The following is an 18,357-nucleotide window of genomic DNA, read 5'->3' as shown; positions in this document are numbered from 1 at the left end:
TCTCTCCCCAAGCCTTCTCTCCTTTATCTCTAAAAGGCACATCTATGACCTGAAACTGTTCACGTTCAATAGTGTATCCTCCTACAATGGTTATTCTCATGCATTTAATCATGTATGTGAAAAATGTGTACATGTTCCCTGTTCCAGGAAGACTCTACATTCTAAACAAGGCCCATTCAATCCCCTTACCTACTACACTTGTAAAATTTCCCCCTTGATCACTGCTTCCTGGGATTTTCAGGTCACCAGCAGGAAAGCCTTTTGTGATGATTGGTATATGTTTGGCCCAGGGAGTGGCACTATTGAGAGCTATGGCCTTGTTGAAATAGAAGTGTCACTGTGAGCCTTTGCCTTAATACCGTGGGCCTAGCAGCCTCCAGATGAAGATGTAGAACTCGCAGCTCCTCCTGCACCAAGCCTGCCTACACACTGCTATGTTCCTGACTTGATTATGACAGATGAACCTCTGAACCTGTAAGCCAGCCCCAATTAAATGTTGTCCTTTATAAGATTTGCTTTGTTCATGGTGTCTGTTCACAGCAGTAAAACCCTAACTAAGACACGCTTTGTATTCTAACACAGTGTCTTCAAAAATAATCAGTGTATCTACACGTAGGAGGAATCAGTGTTTCTCTTCTGTAATCTGTTAAAAGATTGTGATGTTGCACTATGTCTAACCTCTTGTCTAACCTCTTCTTGCCTCTTTCTGGACAGATTTATAAGAAAGATGTGTAAGAGATGATCTACCTATATGAGGAAAACTGTACTGTATTCTAGAGAAATAAAAAAGTTTCATCCAAGTCCTATATTGAGCAGAAAGAAGGCCTTTGGGCAACACAGGGAACAGGAAGTTCAGGTATGCAGCTGTCCTGAGACTCAAAAATGGTATGGAAAAGCCCATCTACTCTTTGTGTTCATTCAGGAGGTCGACAGAGGGTTTGCCCAGAGGTCACTGACTGCTGGGATAAGCTTGGCCTGGATAGGCTAGCTGCTCTCCTGGCACTAGAACCTGCTTCCTGCCAAAAGGCCTGAACCAGGACCCTGAGCCTCCTACCCCACTTAGTTTCCCATTTGAAACAGAGAAAACATCTTCTTATGACGAGCTTCCATCGGGAATTATTTTTTCAGCTCCATCTTGAGAACCAATAACCACAAGACGGCCCTTTGAGAGCCTGAGAGTTTATCTTGGTCCTCCAAGGGACCCAGCCAGCGGCCACATGGTATCATAGCTGAGCCCAAATTTCTGACTCAGAAGTGACACTCCTCCTAGTTAATCCTGAACTCCCACAGATTCCTCCTCTATCCTGAGTCCTGGGATAAAGGCATACACCACACTGCCAGGGGAGAAGGAACACAGGCGAATGGCCCAGAAAGGAAGCAAACTCACACACGCTCTACCTCCATTTGTCTCTCCCTCATAGAGCTAGAAAAGACAGTCATTAACTGCTCCTGTATTCCAGTCTCTTCATACACATTAGACAAGCAGAGCTCTCAGGTGTCCACCTCACAATGGAGGAAATATTAGGGATAGACTCAGAGCAACTTAACTACCTTGTTCATGAAGGGTATAACTTCAGAGTTCCTGCCATGACAGAAGCCAGTCTATTCAGCCAAGCTACTGCCAGCAGTCAGAGGCCGCTGGGCAAACCCTCCTTCTGTCTACCACCATAATTAACACAAAGAAGTATTGAGACATTGAATCTGCCTTTTTAAAGTCATTCTGACCACCTGTCCCTGGTCTTGTATCAAACACTGAGGCATATTGACAGCATTAGCCAAATCTTCCCGGGAATGTGACAGGCTGGTAGTATGTTCTACAATGTGACAGGCTGGTAGTATGTTCTAGAATACAGATTATCTGGTGAGTCCCATATGGACAGAAAAGAAAACTGCTTGCTTAGTGGATGAGAGGTAATTATATCTTTTGGAGTATCAGCTGGGGCCAGCCTGTTGCACATCAGGGAAGCTAGAGCTGTCGAATGGATGGGGTTCTAAATAAAATGGGGAAATTTCTGGTCCTGAACTTTTATTGATTAGGTGTTGAGGAAAGTCCTCACAATACAATCCTTACTAGCCTGGCAATTTTATTTAGAATTGGAGGTTCTAAAACTCACACAGAGATGTCTCAGGCCTCTGTACTGCCCTGCCTGGCTTCATACTGTACAGCAGCAGTCAGGAATTCTTTTAATCTTTCAATGTAAAACTCTACCAGTAGTGAGCTTTCTTCATTTGGCACAGACAGCAATTGAACTGGAGGCATTTCCATCCAGTCCATCCAGGGTGGACTATGAACAGGCAGGAAACCAACCTCCAATTTCAACTTCACAATAGTATTCTATGTTCCCATGGGAGTGGATACCTGAAGGTGGGAGTTGACTTAGAATATGTCTGTGGAGAGATGCCAGTGTGCCCTAGCGGGCACATCCTGGGAAATAAGGCATAGGCCTTGCCTGCTTTCACTGGATGCCTCAGCTGCAGTCCAAGTACAAGTAATGTAATTTCAACATGACAACCTAGGACACTCTAGACTGGCTAGCCGGTTTGATTAGCAGACTTCTTTTGATTGGAGCCAAGAGGCCACAGATGAAGACCAATGGTCCTCTGAGGCAACTGTACCTGTCATATATTATTGAAGTCACAGCTTTCACCTCACAGTCACCTAGGGTACAGGAGAGCCTCTCGTTCTCCTGATTCAACACCCAGATACAGTCTGATCAGCTGCTGGCTTTCATGAGCAGTCCAACTTTCATGGGTCCCACAGTGCTTTCTCTCCTTGTCAAACCACCTTGGATTGAGTTTTGAACTACAGACATGTTCCTCCTGACTGGATACTGGGGAGACAGCGATGCTGGAATCTCAGTTCTGCACCACCCAAAGCACTGTGCAGCACACCCTGGAATGTCTGTGATCGGACAGCTGAACTGTCCAAATACCAAAAAGTTGTTGAACACCTCAGGGAGACCCACGTCCGATTCCATGTCCTTAGACCTTTATCATTTATGTTGAGGTTCCTAACCAATAAACTTCTATATGAGTGAAAAGAAGCTAATTTTGTCCTTGGGGAAAGGTTGTGACACAAAGCATAGTCATCCTAATCTTCATCTGTTTCTGGAAAGTGTCAAAATTTCATAATGGAGGCTGGGTATGTGGAGATTTTTTTCTGTATCCCCTTCATATATTTTTTTCATTAATTTTTCTTTTGAAGTTGCCTTATTCCATTGAAACAGAAACATTATTTCAAAATGCCAGTTCCCCAGAAGTTTTTATGTCTTTGTAAAACAAAATAGTTGAGCACAAGATGGACATCAGAGGATGAGAAGCAGAGGTTGCAGAGGAAGCACCAACTGCATTCAGTTTTGCAGAATTAGGAGGTGGAGAACTACAGTTTTCCTGGTCCCTTTCCCATGTCACTCTTTTTGAAGGGATGAACTCTATATATTGTGAGACATGGGGTCACCTGCTGTAGACTGAGAGTACAGAAGAGTCCTGCAGGAAATCCATAGAGACTGTGCACATCTACCGATTTACCCAACATAGAGGCCTCTATTCAACACAGGGGGATGTAAATTATCTATCAAAGGTTTCTCCTTAGGAAACCAAAGTTCACAAGGAAACATGGCCCAGACCTACCCTCTCATAGCATCGTTTTCAGTGGGCACCTTGAGCCAATACCATGTCCAACCTGCCCATGAATATGCCAACTCTGCGGGCAAGTCTGTAGAGAAATACCACAGCAATACTCATTTCTCTGTCTTTCTCATCAGATTTCCCACATGAGGACAGAACAGCTTGATCCCCTCATTCTTCCAGGTCACCTCCCTGCTGTTGTGTTTGCAGCCTCCCTTTATCCCTGTATCTCTCCCATCACAGAAGTCATAGTCCACTGCATGCTGCCTCAGTTTATCTGTGTGTTAATGAGCCTCACTTGGGGAACTTTATCAGAACCGTATATTTCTCCTAACAGGGGAGTACCAGCAATGAAGGGAAATGAATAGCGTTTTTTCCTGCTTCACGTTGGAGGAGGATTAGGGTTTATCTAGCCTAGAACACAGTGATAATAGAAATACATTCTTGGAATCTTGTCTAAACTTAGCACTTGCCTACATGTTAGGAACCATGAAGATGCCCAGACAGGCTTCCCTCATCCCAAAATATGTGACAGAAAGAAAGAGGAAGACAGTGTGAGATAGAGACAGGGAACCTAAGAATGGCTTTGAGGGAACATGAGATAACTTAGTGTAGGTGATTCTCTGTACTAAAACAGTTGAAGAAGAAGGTTTGAAAGAAAGAGTGTAAACATCTTCACTCACATCTATGTCCTGACATTCATTCTGCCACTGGATGTTTACTGCATTTGTATTGGCTTCAAGAGCTATGACCTTTAGGGTACAAATAACCTAACAGAAGAAGCTAGCTAAGAGGCACTTTGTTGTGGTTTGCCCTTAAGTTTTCTCTATTTTGATGCTAATTCCACTGCCCCAAGGACAGCTGCCTTGTCACATACTCAGAACTCTGGTGACTTCACCAGAACCACCTCCCCATTGAATTTGTAAAGTACAGTTGAGGGGCAGGTACTGGATAGAAGGAGGCCTGTCATTGGAGGAGAAGGAAAGATGGGCAGGAGAGAAGTTTGAAGGAAGAGGAGGAGACTGGATCAGAGAGGGGACACAGGACTGAGGAGAGGGTGAGAAGCCTTGGCAGGTGATGTTAAGATTCTGCTCTGTGTGTGTATTTACAGGTTGTTATCAATGTTCCTAAGGGATAGATGGTACCGGGCTTTGTATGTTTAAGTGGGCAATTATATCTTACCAATTGCGTCAAAGATTAATGTGTTGTGTGTTCTTTTATGTGAGGGTTTGGGTGTAAGAAAGTGTGTGGCTGGGATGTGTTTCTGCCAAGATATCTAGTGGATATCTTGAGACACCGCGGTGCAGAACTAGCGGAGTAAAAGACAACAATACTACTTTTTATTTTTATACTTTTACAACAATAGCACTTAGCCATTTTTTGGTTTGCCCATAGCTGCTCTGCTTGTTAGTGACTACTAAGGTGGTCTTCAGTCCTGATGCACTTTACTGAATGCAGGGACAGGGCAAAGGAGACTTTAGTAATGTAACCATATCAAGGAATCTCAGGAGAGACAGCAGAAGTGAATGTTTGGCTCCACCTTGTGGCATTGGTTCTAAGTATGTGAATTTCCCAGGGCAGAGTTGATGCCCAAGAGACCAGAAGAGTATAAAGTGGACATTTTGCTTTGCAGCCACTAGAGGGAGCATGTTGCCGCCTGTTACCTGAGAAAAGAGAAGTCAGCTCTTTAGGGCCAAGCTTACAGACTCAACACCTTCCTTTCCACACAGCCTGCCTGACAGAGACACCTGGACAGGTGTAGTCAACACCACCTATTTCAACCAAGACCTGCCCAAACATGACCCTAAAATTGGCCAGTAATCTTCATCTCCCAGAGAAGGAAACTGAGGCCCAGAGGTGCTCCGTAGCTTGCTCTTTTGGACAGAGCATGATTGGCTGCTACACTGTAAAAACCCAACCAGATATTTGACTCAGATATGATTCTCAGTTCCTGCTAAGGATCTTCTGTCTTACAGGAAAAGACCAACATACACATCCAAGTTTATGCTACATAACTCTATCCGAACCCAACTAGCTGTTACAACCTTCTACATACCCTCTGGCTGGAAGCAACGGTGACAGTGTTGCATATTTGGACTAGCCAAGTGTCAGGTTTGATTTCTGTCTTCCACTACATCCAGAGCATCACGTGCTTGTGCGTGTGGCAGACCTGGCACCCTCTTCTATATCCAAAGACATACAATCACATGGTATGCTCGGTGTCAGGTCCTCCCATATGTACCTTCCCCTATAGTTAATGCCTTCACACACACAGCTGTGTCAACTCCTGCTAGCAACACACTTCCCTATAACAGAAGCTGCAGCACGAGGTAAGACCTTGACTATCTCAGGAACACAGCCTCTTTGTTCTGTCAGAAAACACTTCCCAGAAGATTTCGCCTCAGTGATGCTGGTCTCTTCATAATCACCATTAACTTAGCTGCAGCTAAAACAGCATCAATTGTTTCAGCAGTCCCTTCAGGTCTGGCCTCTTAAAGCAGAGCCATGTGGACAAACCTGCCACATTCTGCTGCTTGCAAGAGCTGGAACATGTCCCCCTTGTTCTATCACATTATCACTAACTCTGATTTCCAATTCCTTCACTGCCTAAGGTTGGCTGTCCCGGAACTTGCTCCATAGACTGACTTTGTACTCAGAGATCTGCATGCCTTTCTCCTAAGCACTGGAACTAAAGGTGTGGTCCATCAACCCTAGACTTAAGTTTTTCTTCATCTGGAACTTGCCTTGTTCTAGGCTGGCCTTGAACTCAGAGATCTGTTTGTCCTTGCCTCCTGGGTTGAAAGGCTTGAACTAAGGTTCCTGGACCTAAATTTAGCTAGATGGGATCTTGTCCCAAGGTCTCCCTTAATTCAATTTGATTTCCTTGAACACAGGATTCAGCTCCATTTTATTGTCTGGTGCCCCTTTAATACCATATATTTTATATTTTCCTTTCTAAGCTTGCTACACTTGTTCAAAATGTTCTTTATGGGACCTAACCAGAGAACAAAACCTTTCCTGGATTTCTTTGAGATTTTCTTTGTCAATGCAATTAATATGAATCTCTTTACATTAGCCTAAGGCAGACTTTTCAGACAAGGGCAAAAAAGTAGCCACATTCTTCACCAAAAGACCCCAAAACAATCTCTAGGCCACATGTTGAAATTTTCCACTGAAACCTCTTGAGCCAGGTTCTCACAGTTCCTACGCAGTAACTAAGCCCAAATTCCTACTAGGATAGCCCTTTAAACCCCATTTAAACCATTCTACTGTTTTTCCAAATTCAAAACCCAAAGTCCATATTCTTCCAAACAAAAGCATGGTCAGGCCTATGACAGCAATGCTGCAGTCCCTGGTACCAACTTCTTTCTTAGATAGGGTTTTACTGCTGCAAACAGACACCTTGACCAAGGCCAATCTTATAAGAACATTTAGTTGGGACTGGTTGACAGGTTCCGAGGTTCAGTCCATTATCATCAAGGAAGGAACATGGCATTGTCCAGTTGTAGGAGAAGGTATAGGAGAAGCTGAGAGTTCTATATCTTTATCTGAGAGCTGCATTAGAATACTGGCTTCCAGGCAGCTAGGATAAGGCTCTTAAAGCTCACACCACAGTGACACACCTATCCCAACAAGGCCACACTTCCTAAAAGTGCCACTCCCTGTGCCAAGCGTATTCAAAGCCTAACTCTTAGATACCTAGATTTTCACATGGATGTGAGTGTGCTGTCATTGCAAGCTGTTATGTCATGCTAGATACAAAGCTCCATGCACACACACACACACACACACACACACACACACGGCTACTTTTCTGGTCTTGTAAGATACAAAGGTTCTCTCTCTCTCTTTCTATCTCTCTCTCTCTCTCTCTCTCTCTCTCTCTCTCTCTCTCTCTCTCTCATTCAGGCTGCTTCGGTTATTGCTGGATAGCTTCCCATTCATTCAATCAACGCTTCACACAAGCACCTAGATGCAAGCCTAGGTGGCCCCCACCCTGTAACCAAAACCCTCATACGATATATGGCTGTGTCTGGTTCTACATGGTATTTTCTCCCACAGAGCCAAAGGCACACAGGCACATACAGCTTGGGGTTCAGTTCCTGCTAAGCACCCCTTCCCTACATCCCAAGTCCCAACACCTAAACCTAGGTATAGAGTCCTGCTTGGTAGCCTCTTCCCTACAGCAAAAGTTCAAAATACAAAGATAGGCATCAAGTCCTGCTAGTTAACCCCTTCCTAATCTCTTCCTTCATGTTTTATACTCACAGCTAATGATTGGGGTATAAAGATAATAAAGAACTAATGGCATTTAACTGTCTAGATCTGGGTTCACCAACTCAAAGTAATGCTTTCCTCATCCAACCATTTCCCCAAAAACATGGATCACATCACAGAGGTTTAATGTGCTGAGTGCCTGAAGCTGGGCTTATGATTTTTCAGTTGGTGGAATTAATGATGTGAAAGATCCCACCCTACTATGGGCGACTCCACCATTTCAAGTTAGTCATGAGTGTGTGTGTGTGTGTGTGTGTGTGTGTGTGTGTGTGTGTGTGTGTGTGTGTGTGTGTTAGTCAGGGTCCTCTGGAGTCACAGAACTTATGGAATGTCTCTGTATATTAAGGGAATTTAATGTAATGACCTTCACAGTCTGCAGTTCAACTAATCTAACAATGGGCAGCTGTGAATAGGAAGTCCAGAAATCTAGCAGTTGCTCAGTCCACAAGGCTCGTTGTTTCAGCTGGTCTCCTGTAGAAGCAGGAGATAGGTTCCAACAGACATGTTGGCAAGTAAATGCAAGCAGGGGAAGAGTCTTCCTTCTTCCAATATCCTTATGTAGGCCTCCAGCACGTGTGGCCCAGATTAAAGGTGTGTCCACCACACCTGGATCTGGAAATTGCTTTATCCCAGGCTGACCTCGAACTCAGGGATCTGCTGGCCTCAATCTCCTGGGATTAAGGGTGCATATCATCTTGCCTGGGCCTAAGCTTTTCATGGCCACTATGCCTCAAGATCTCCAGGTCAAGATCTGGGTCAGAAACCTGTGTCTTCTAGCCTCAAGATCTGGATCACAGGTATGCCCTCCATTTCTGGATTGTAGTTCATTCCAGAGGCAGTCAGGATGACAACCAGGAATAGTCATCACAATTCACCCCTTGTCAACTTGGACACAAATCATATCTTATGTCCAAATTAAACAATAACCAGATCATAAATATACCTAGCATGATATTACTGTCCCTCATACAGTCGCAAAAGCATTGTAAATTTAGAAGACTAATGTCCCTAGGGAACATCCTTTTAGTATCTCAACTTAAATACTGATAGATAATCTCTTAATTGATGCTAAAGAAACTAGAAGATAGTGTAAATATCTATATAAATGTCTTCCTAACAAACTAAAACAGAAGCATTCATACCACTTAAAACCCTCACTTCTACAACTGGACACATCGTCTTAGGTGATATTTATAACTGCCTTCCTCTACTACCCATTCTGTATTTTCAATACCCTCCGAGAACACCTCAGCAGGTCTTGGCTCTTTTCCTGGAGAAGTGACCTGATGGGTCTGTGCCCTTTGTCATTCTGCTTGGATTAGGCTTTTGTAGTTTCCCATTGACTTTAATCACAGGTCAAGATACTACTCAGCGACACCCTAAAGGATCTCCTGCATCCAGACATAATCCTTCTAACCTCCACTGAGGAGAGGCAATCCCATTTCCCCATGGCAATCTGGATCTCTCTCACTCCCTCCTAATACTGTTATTCCTTTCTTAGCTTGTTGGTTTAAAGGCCTTAGAAACCCAAAATGACCAGGGGGAAGACTGCGCTTCAGTTCAATGGAATGTTTGTTGTGGCTCCTAGTAGAAGCACCCTTTGGCCATTTGGAGAAATCTATCCACATACTTCTTTCCCAGATGTCTTTCTCACTTATTTTCCAATTATGACCTTTCCAAGTCCCTGACCAACCAATCCATTGGCTCCAGTCCCTGAGTCAGTGAACAATCCTACATCTGGCCATTTCTTCCTCCAAACAAGCTGTAGTACCATGTTTACTGCCCAAAGTTCTGCCCACTGTGAAGATTTCCCTTCACCGGTATCTTCCAGGGTTGTCCTGGAAAGGGGTTGTAAAGCTTCAGCTGTCCACTTCTGGGCAGTGCCTGCATATGTGCAGAATTGTCAATAAACCAGGTACTAGTCTAAAACCAAGAAAGTCATAAAGAACAAGTCAGTGTCCAGCTTCCCTCCAGGTTTTCTCTTTCCTCCTGTTTAAGTTCCCGCCCCTCTTCCATAAATGATGGGCTTTGATCATAAGCTGCCAACTAAAATCACATCCTCACATTGATTTTTGTCATTATGTCCATCAGCAATACAAATTCTATGAGGAAAATATCCAAAGACTAGTCTTAATTTTGGAGTCCTACTTCTCTACTTCCTCAGTGCTGGGATACAAGTGTGTACCACAACACCAAATAAATAGAAATTTTGAGATGAGATTGATGCCATGGTGAAAAGTCATTGTAAGTCAATTTCTTGACAAATAGAATTTGCCTCTTCACAGGGTGAGGAGGTTTGTTTTCCAAACAATACATTGTTTATTATTTCTTGTCTGTCCTGACTACAGTTTCCCTTCCCTCCTACCCCTACTTCTTTTCCTACACCTCCCCTCTTATCGTCACCTTCTGCTCTTCCCTGTTTCTCTTCAGAAAAGAGCAGGCCTCCTGTGGATATCCATCTGCCATGGCAGTTTTGTGACCTTCCAGGCAGTGTCAGCGGTGGAGTCCCTCTCATTGCATGGGTCTCAAGCTGGACCAGTCATTGATTGGCCACTCCCATGATTTCTTTACAACCTTTACCCCAGCACATCTATTAGACAAGATAAATTGTAGGTTGAAGATTTAGTGGCAGGGTTAATATCCCAGTACCTCCAGTGGAAGTCTTCCCTAGTTATAGGAGATGATCAATTCAGGCTCGATATACCCTCATTGATTCCTGAATGTTTCCATTGTCCTAGCTTTCTAGCTCATCCCAGAGATGTATGCCCTTCCCATTCATTCCAGCTGTCACTCCCAAAACTCTCTCCCTTGGTCCTCCCCAAACATGATCCCTCCTGGTCATCCCTCTCCTATCCAGTCCCTCTCTCCATTCACCTGTGACACCTGTTTGGTTTCCCTTTCTCAGTGAGATTTGCTTGTCCCCCATTGCGCCCTCCATGTTACTTAGCTTTTGGGGGTCTATGGATTATAGCATAGTTTTCCTTTACTGTACAGATAATATCCATTTACAAGTGAGTACATACAATGTTTGCCTTTCTGTATCTGGACTACCTCAGTCAGGATAATCTTTTCTACTTACATCCTTTTGCTGGCAAACTTCATGATATTATCATTTTTACCAGCTGAGTAATACTCCATTCTAGAATGCACCATGTTTTCTTTATCCATTCTTTAGAGGAGGAAATCTAGGTTGTTGTCCCCGCCAGCGGGGACCCAGTTATTCAGGGTCCCGAAGAGGCTTTCTACCTGTGGGCCAAAATGGGGGTGAAGAGAAGAAGGAGACCAAGCAAAAGTTCTGTTGTCAAGGTCTCGTTTATTGGGATGAACATTGCAGCTTTTAAGGCTTTCAGGTAGGGGGAGTGACCTTTGTGAAATATGAAGGAGGGGGAGATGAGGGTATAGGCAGTGATAGCTGGAGGCAAAGAAGTCAGGCGATGAGGTCAGGTGGTGGAGACACTGGGTGTTGACTGAAGAGATAACTGGTATCTGCTCGAGCTGAGGCATCCCTTGAATGTTATACTCCTGTGCCGTAAATTCATGGGAGAGGCTTTATCCAACAATCTTAAGATTTATGGCAGTCATCTTCGGGGTGAGTCTCTGTGGCCAAACAGCCCAGAGTCACTTTGAACCATGCAGTCAAAAAGCGGCTAGGCCCAAATCCAATATGGCTCCGTGCAGGTTGTTTCCAGTTCCTTACTTATTATGAATAAAACTGCTATGAATATACTTGACCAAGTGTCATTGTGGTTTGGTAGAGTATTCTTTGAATATATGCCCAGTATTGGTATACCTGCATCTTGAAGTAGATCTGTCCCCAATTTTCTGAGAATCTGTCATATTGATTTCCAAAGTGGCTGTATAATTTTTGCAATCCCATCAGGGACAAAGAAGTGCTTCCCTTGCTTCACATGTGGCAGCATGGGCTGTCACTGTGTCTTTGATCTTACCGATTCTAACAGGTGTATCTGATGGGAATATTATTTTGATATTCATTTACCTGATGGCTACAGATGTTGAACATTTCTTTAAGTGCTTCTCAGCTACTAGAGGTTCCTCTGCTGAGAATTACCTGTTTAAGTCTCTACCCCACTTTTAACTGGATTATTTACTTTGTTGGTGTCCAGTTTGTTGGCTTCCTTATATATTTTGGATACCAGCCTCTGTCAGATATGGCACTGGTGAATGTATTTTCCCATTCTGTAGGTTCCAGTTTTGTCCTTTTGAATGTGTCCTTTGCTTTAAAGATTTTCAGTTTCATAAGGTCCCACTTATTAATTGTTGATCTCAGTGCCTGAGCTATGAATGTTCTGATCAGGAAGTTGTCTCCTGTACCAATGAATTCAAGGTTATTCCCTACATTCTGTGTTATTAGATTTAGTGTATGTGGGTTTACTTTAGGAGTGGAAACTTCTACAATCACTCTGGAAATCAATTTGGCCGCTTCTTGGTAACACATGTTATTACAGAAGAAAACAGAATTTTACCACATTAAAAAGAGTAACTAGAGGGCTGGAGAAATGGCTCACACTGGTTAAGAACACTGACCCTTCTTCCAGAGGTCCTGAGTTCAATTCCCAGCAACCACATGGTGGCTCAAAATCATTTGTAATGAGATCTGGTGCCCTCTTCTGGTGTATCTGAAGACAGCTACAGTGTACTCATATAAATAAAAATAAAGAACATTTTTAAAAAAAGAGTAACTAGGGGTTGGGGATTTAGCTCAGTGGTAGAGCGCTTGCCTAGGAAGCGCAAGGCCCTGGGTTCGGTCCCCAGCTCTGAAAAAAAGAACCCAAAAAAAAAAAAAGAGTAACTAAATGAGTTTTTAATAGGAAATTGAATAGTAAATAATGAAGAAATAAATAAGACATAGCAAAATCAAATATCCCTCTATTTCAGGAAATAATCAAACTCATGGCTGAAATCAATCAATTAGAAACAAAGAAAACAATACAAAAAATCAAGGAACCCAAAAGCTGGTTCTTTGAGAAAATCAATAAGATAGATAAAGCCTTAGCCAGACTAACCAGAAGGCAGACAGTACCCATATTAACAAAAACAGAAATAAAAGGGACATAGAGCAATAGACACCAAGGAAAACCAAATAAACAAACATTAGGTCTAAATTCAAGAGTCTATATTCCACAGAATTGGAAATTCTAAATAAAATGGGTGATTTTCTAGAGAGATACCACTTACCAAATTTAAATAAAGATCAGTAAGCAGATCTTTAAATAAAGATTGGTAAACAGAAGCAGTGATTAAAAATCTCCCAACCCGAAGAATCTCGAACACATGGGCACTGGAGAAAATTTCCTGAACAAAACACCAATGGCTTATGCTCTAAGATCAGAAATCGACAAACGGGATCTCATAAAACTGCAAAGCTTCTGGAAGGCAAAGGACACTGTTGTTAGGACAAAACGGCAACCAACAGATTGGGAAAAAACTTTACCAATCCTACAAGTGATAGAGGGCTTATATCCAAAAATACAAAGAACTCAAGAAGTTAGACCGCAGCGAGACAAATAACCCTATTAAAAAATGGGGTTCAGAGCTAAACAAAGAATCCATAGCTGAGGAATGCGGAATGGCTGAGAAACACCTAAAGAAATGTTCAACATCTTTAGTCATAAGGGAAATGCAAATCAAAACAACCCTGAGATTTCACCTCACACCAGTGAGAATGGCTAAGATCAAAAACTCAGGTGACAGCAAATGCTGGCGAGGATGTGGAGAAAGAGGAACACTCCTCCATTGTTGGTGGGATTGCAGACTGGTACAACCATTCTGGAAATCAGTCTGGAGGTTCCTCAGAAAATTGGACATTGCACTACCTGAGGACCCAGCTATACCTCTCTTAGGCATATACCCAAAAGATGTCCCAACATATAACAAAGACACATGCTCCACTATGTTCATAGCAGCCTTATTTATAATAGCCAGAAGCTGGAAAGAACCCAGATGCCCTTCAACAGAGGAATGGATACAGAAAATGTGGTACATCTACACAATGGAATATTACTCAGCCATCAAAAACAATGACTTTATGAAATTCATAGGCAAATGGATGGAACTGGAAAATATCATCCTGAGTGAGGTAACCCAATCACAGAAAAACACACATGGTATGCACTCATTGATAAGTGGATATTAGCCCAAATGCTTGAATTACCCTAGATGCACAGAACACATGAAACTCAAGACGGATGACCAAAATGTGAATGCTTCACTCCTTCTTTAAAAGGGGAACAAGAATACCCTTGGCAGGGAATAGGGAGGCAAAGTTTAGAACAGAGGCAGAAGGAACATCCATTCAGAGCCTGCCCCACATGTGGCCCATACATATACAGCCACCCAATTAGACAAGATGGATGAAGCAAAGAAGTGCAAGCTGACAGGATCCGGATGTAGATCTCTCCTGAGAGACACAGCCAGAATACAACAAATACATAGGTGAATGCCATCATTAAACCACTGAACTGAGAACGGGACCTCCGTTGAAGGAATCAGAGAAAGAACTGGAAGAGATTGAAGGGGCTTGAGACCCCATATGAACAACAATGCCAAGCAACCAGAGCTTCCAGGGACTAAGCCACTACCCAAAGACTATACATGGACTGATCCTGGGCTCCAACCACATAGGTAGCAATGAATAGCCTAGTAAGAGCACCAGTGGAAGGGGAAGCCCTTGGTCCTGCCAAGACTGAAGCCCCAGTGAACAAGATTATTGGGGGGAGGGTGGTAATCGGGGGAGGATTGGGAGGGGAACACCCATAGAGAAGGGGAAGAGGAGGGGTTAGGGGGATGTTGGCCTGGAAATCGGGAAAGGGAATAACAATCGAAATGTAAATAAGAAATATCCAAGTTAATAAAGATGAAAAAAAAATCTCCCAACCCCCCCCCAAAAAACAAAACAAAACAAAACAAAAAAAAAAAAAAAACAGGGCCAGATTGTTTTAGCAGAGGATTCTACCAGACTTTCAAAGAAGAGTTAATACCAATACTTCTCAAACTATTCCACAAAATAGAACCAGAAGGAAGATTGCCAAACTCATTCTATGAGGTAACAGTCACCCTGATAACCTAAACCACACAAAGAAAGAGAATTTCAGACCAATTTCCCTTATGAACATTGATGCAAACATACTCAATAAAATATTCTCAAACTAACTCTAAGAACACATCAGAAACATCATGTACCTTGATCAAGTAGGTTTCATCTCAGGGATGTAGGGTTGGTTCAATATACAAAAATCCATTAATGTAATCCACCATATAAGCAAACTGGAAAAAAATCGCATAATCATCTATTAGATGCTAAAAAGGCCAACATATGGATTTAGCTCAATGTCCATTAATAGGTGTGTAGATCAAACAGAAACAACAGAAATTTATTTAACTATAAAGAACAAAGTGATGTCACTACAGGAAAATAGATAGAACTGGACACCAGCATGCTAAAAGAAATATGGCACACTCTAAAAGACAGTATTGTATGGGTTTTTACTCCTATGTGGAATTTAGGGTTGTACAGGGAACATCAAAGTAAAAACCTGACTATTCAAGAATTGGAAAAGGGGGCTGGGGATTTAGCTCAGTGGTAGAGCGCTTACCTAGGAAGCACAAGGCCCTGGGTTCGGTCCCCAGCTCCGAAAAAAAGAACCAAAAAAAAAAAAAAAAGAATTGGAAAAGGATAAAATCAAGAAGGCAGGGAGAGAAAAAAAGCAACAGAGGAGGTGAAAGTGATAAGCGCATATTGTGTGTTATATGAAAATGTAACCCCAAAGCAAATAGAGAAAAGTAAATTTTTATATTACCAATGATCTGCATTGTTAATGAAACAACAAGCCTAAACACAATTTTTGGAGTCTACTTTTCCTTTGTATTTTTATTAAAACAATGTTTTTCATACAATATATTCTAATCATGGTTTCCTCTACCCCACCTCCTCCCAGATCCTCCCTACATCTTTATCCTCCCAACACCTGTCTCCGTCTATCTGTCTGTCCCTATTTCTCTGGGAAAAAAAAAAACTACCAAATTTTTTTAAAAATCTACTGGGTCTAGAAAGATGGAAAGAGCACTTGTTGTCTTGCAAAGAACCTAAGTTTTCCAGTTTTCCAACACCCCCATGTATAAATCCAGTTCCAAGAGGCTCCCGTTTTCTTCTGATTTCACAGGTACCAGACACAAGGCACATGCACACGTGCAAATGAACACTCGTCCACGTTAGATAAGCACATGAATACACCTATTTGTGTGTGAACATGTCTATATCATGTTGAGTAAGTTCACAGACCTAAAGTCAGCCTGCTGAAGATTGTACCTGGTTTCACAGTTGACATATTGACCCTACTACACATCCATTCTTTTATCTAAAACACCCAGTTCCTTAACAATGAACAGCATAGACTTAACCATAGAACACTCTGGCACAGAGCAGAGCGTACTCCCATCAGTGTGTCACAGATTTCTATGTTGCTGTGGTGAAATACATGACAGAAGCAACTTTAGGGAGGAAAGATGGTTCAGAAGCTATCGGTTCATCATAGGAAAGGTATGGTGACAAACCGGATGTGTAGCAGTGGGAGCATGCAGTAAATGTTTGTACATGACACTAATCAGAAAGCATAGAGAGCCCAGGCCCAAACCAGTCATCCACAACTCTCCCACTTCCTCCAGCTATGTCTCACATCCTAAGGCTTTACAGCCACCTAAAACAGCATTACAAACGTGTGAGCCTACATGGGAGATTTCATATTTATGCCAAAATAGGAATGCACTATAGTGGTTCACTCTTTTAATCGCACACTCAGGAGGCAGAGGCAGTAGGATCTGTATGAGTTCCAGGCCAATCTGATCCACATAGCTAGTTGCAGGCCAGCCAGGGATATATAATGACACCCTCAAAAATAAGCAAGCAAACAAACAAAACGCCAGCACAGCCAGCATCTTAGTTAGGGTTTCCATTTCTGTGAAGAGACACCATGACCAAGGCAGCTCTTATAAAGGACAACATTTAATTGGAGCTGGCTTACACTTTCAGAGGTTCAGTCCATTATCATCATGGTGGGAAGCATGGCACCCTGCAGACAGACATGACTCAGGAGGAGACGAGAGTTCTACATTTTGATCTGAAGGCACCCAGAAAGAGACTGTCATCAGTGGCACTGAACCTAGGAGCCCTCAAAGCTTCCTAAACAGTGACACATTCCCTCCATCAAGGGAATGGTGCCACTTCCCATAGCCCAAGTATATGCAAACTCCCACAGGCATTAAATTCAATGAAATATTTACATTCTTGGCACTAGGCTGAGAATTCAACCCTACACTGTACACACTATAGAAATATACAGCAAGGATTCTGAGGTTTAGTAAGTTTATTTCAAATGATTTACATACATTTCTAAAACACACAAACAAAAGCTACAAGCAATCTGAAAAGTAGGACTTTCCTGCAGCCTGTCTGTCTACTGTATACATTTATGTAGGTTCTCCACAGCTTGGGACTGCTGAGCAAAGGAAAGGACTGAACCAACATAAGTGAGTACCAAAACATTTTGATACTTTGCTGGATTTTGGTTCTGACAAATTACTTAAAACTTGAGGTCACCAGGTTTCTAACATTTGTATGCTGTTCAAATTAATGCACAGAGCTCAGCATGGTAACTATTCAAGAATCTTTTAAAGGTCTTTTATTCTTATTTTTGTATATATGTATGATCTGTCTGATCGAGTATGCCACAGAGTTATACACAGGTGCCCATGAAGAGGACATCAGATCACCTGGAGCTTCCTGACATGGGTGCTCAGAACTAAACTCAGGTCCTCTGCAAGAGCAACAAGGGCTTTTAACATCTGGATCATATCCACATTCCCGAATGAATCTTTTAAAAAAATAGTTTTAATGGCAGCACTTGGAAGGCAGAAGCAAGCATATCTCTGTGAGTTTCTGTTCATCCTGGTTTATAAAGCAAGTTCCAGGACAGCCAAGGCTACCCAGAGAGACACTATCTCAAAAGAAAAAAAATTAAACCAAGTATTAGAATAACTATGTTGTAAGCCATGCATGGTGATGCATGACTATAATGCCAGCACTAAAGAAGTGGAGGCAGCAATATCACGAGTTTGAAGTCTGCTCGGACTGTGTAAAAAGCCTTCCTTGACCCATTTTTTTTTTGAATGCCAAATAAACAGACCAAAAAACTTTTAAGAGATGGGCATGGTGGTACACATCTTTAATCTAGCATTTAAGAGGCAGAGGAAGGTGGATTTGTTTCAATTTGAGGCCACCCTGGGCCATATAGTAAGTTCCAAGACAGAGTATACACCTTATATGATGACCCTCAGCATAATAAACTATAACTTTTGTTATACTAAGTATATCTAGCTACCTTCTTGCTCAAGACATCTGCCAAGGATATGGCTTATGAAGCAATTACTCAACTGTCA

Source organism: Rattus norvegicus, chromosome 9 (assembly GCF_021556685.1).
Source record: "Rattus norvegicus strain SHRSP/BbbUtx chromosome 9, alternate assembly SHRSP_T2T, whole genome shotgun sequence".
In the NCBI taxonomy this organism is placed as follows: domain Eukaryota; kingdom Metazoa; phylum Chordata; class Mammalia; order Rodentia; family Muridae; genus Rattus; species Rattus norvegicus.
Note: the sequence above shows the minus strand (reverse complement) of the source record.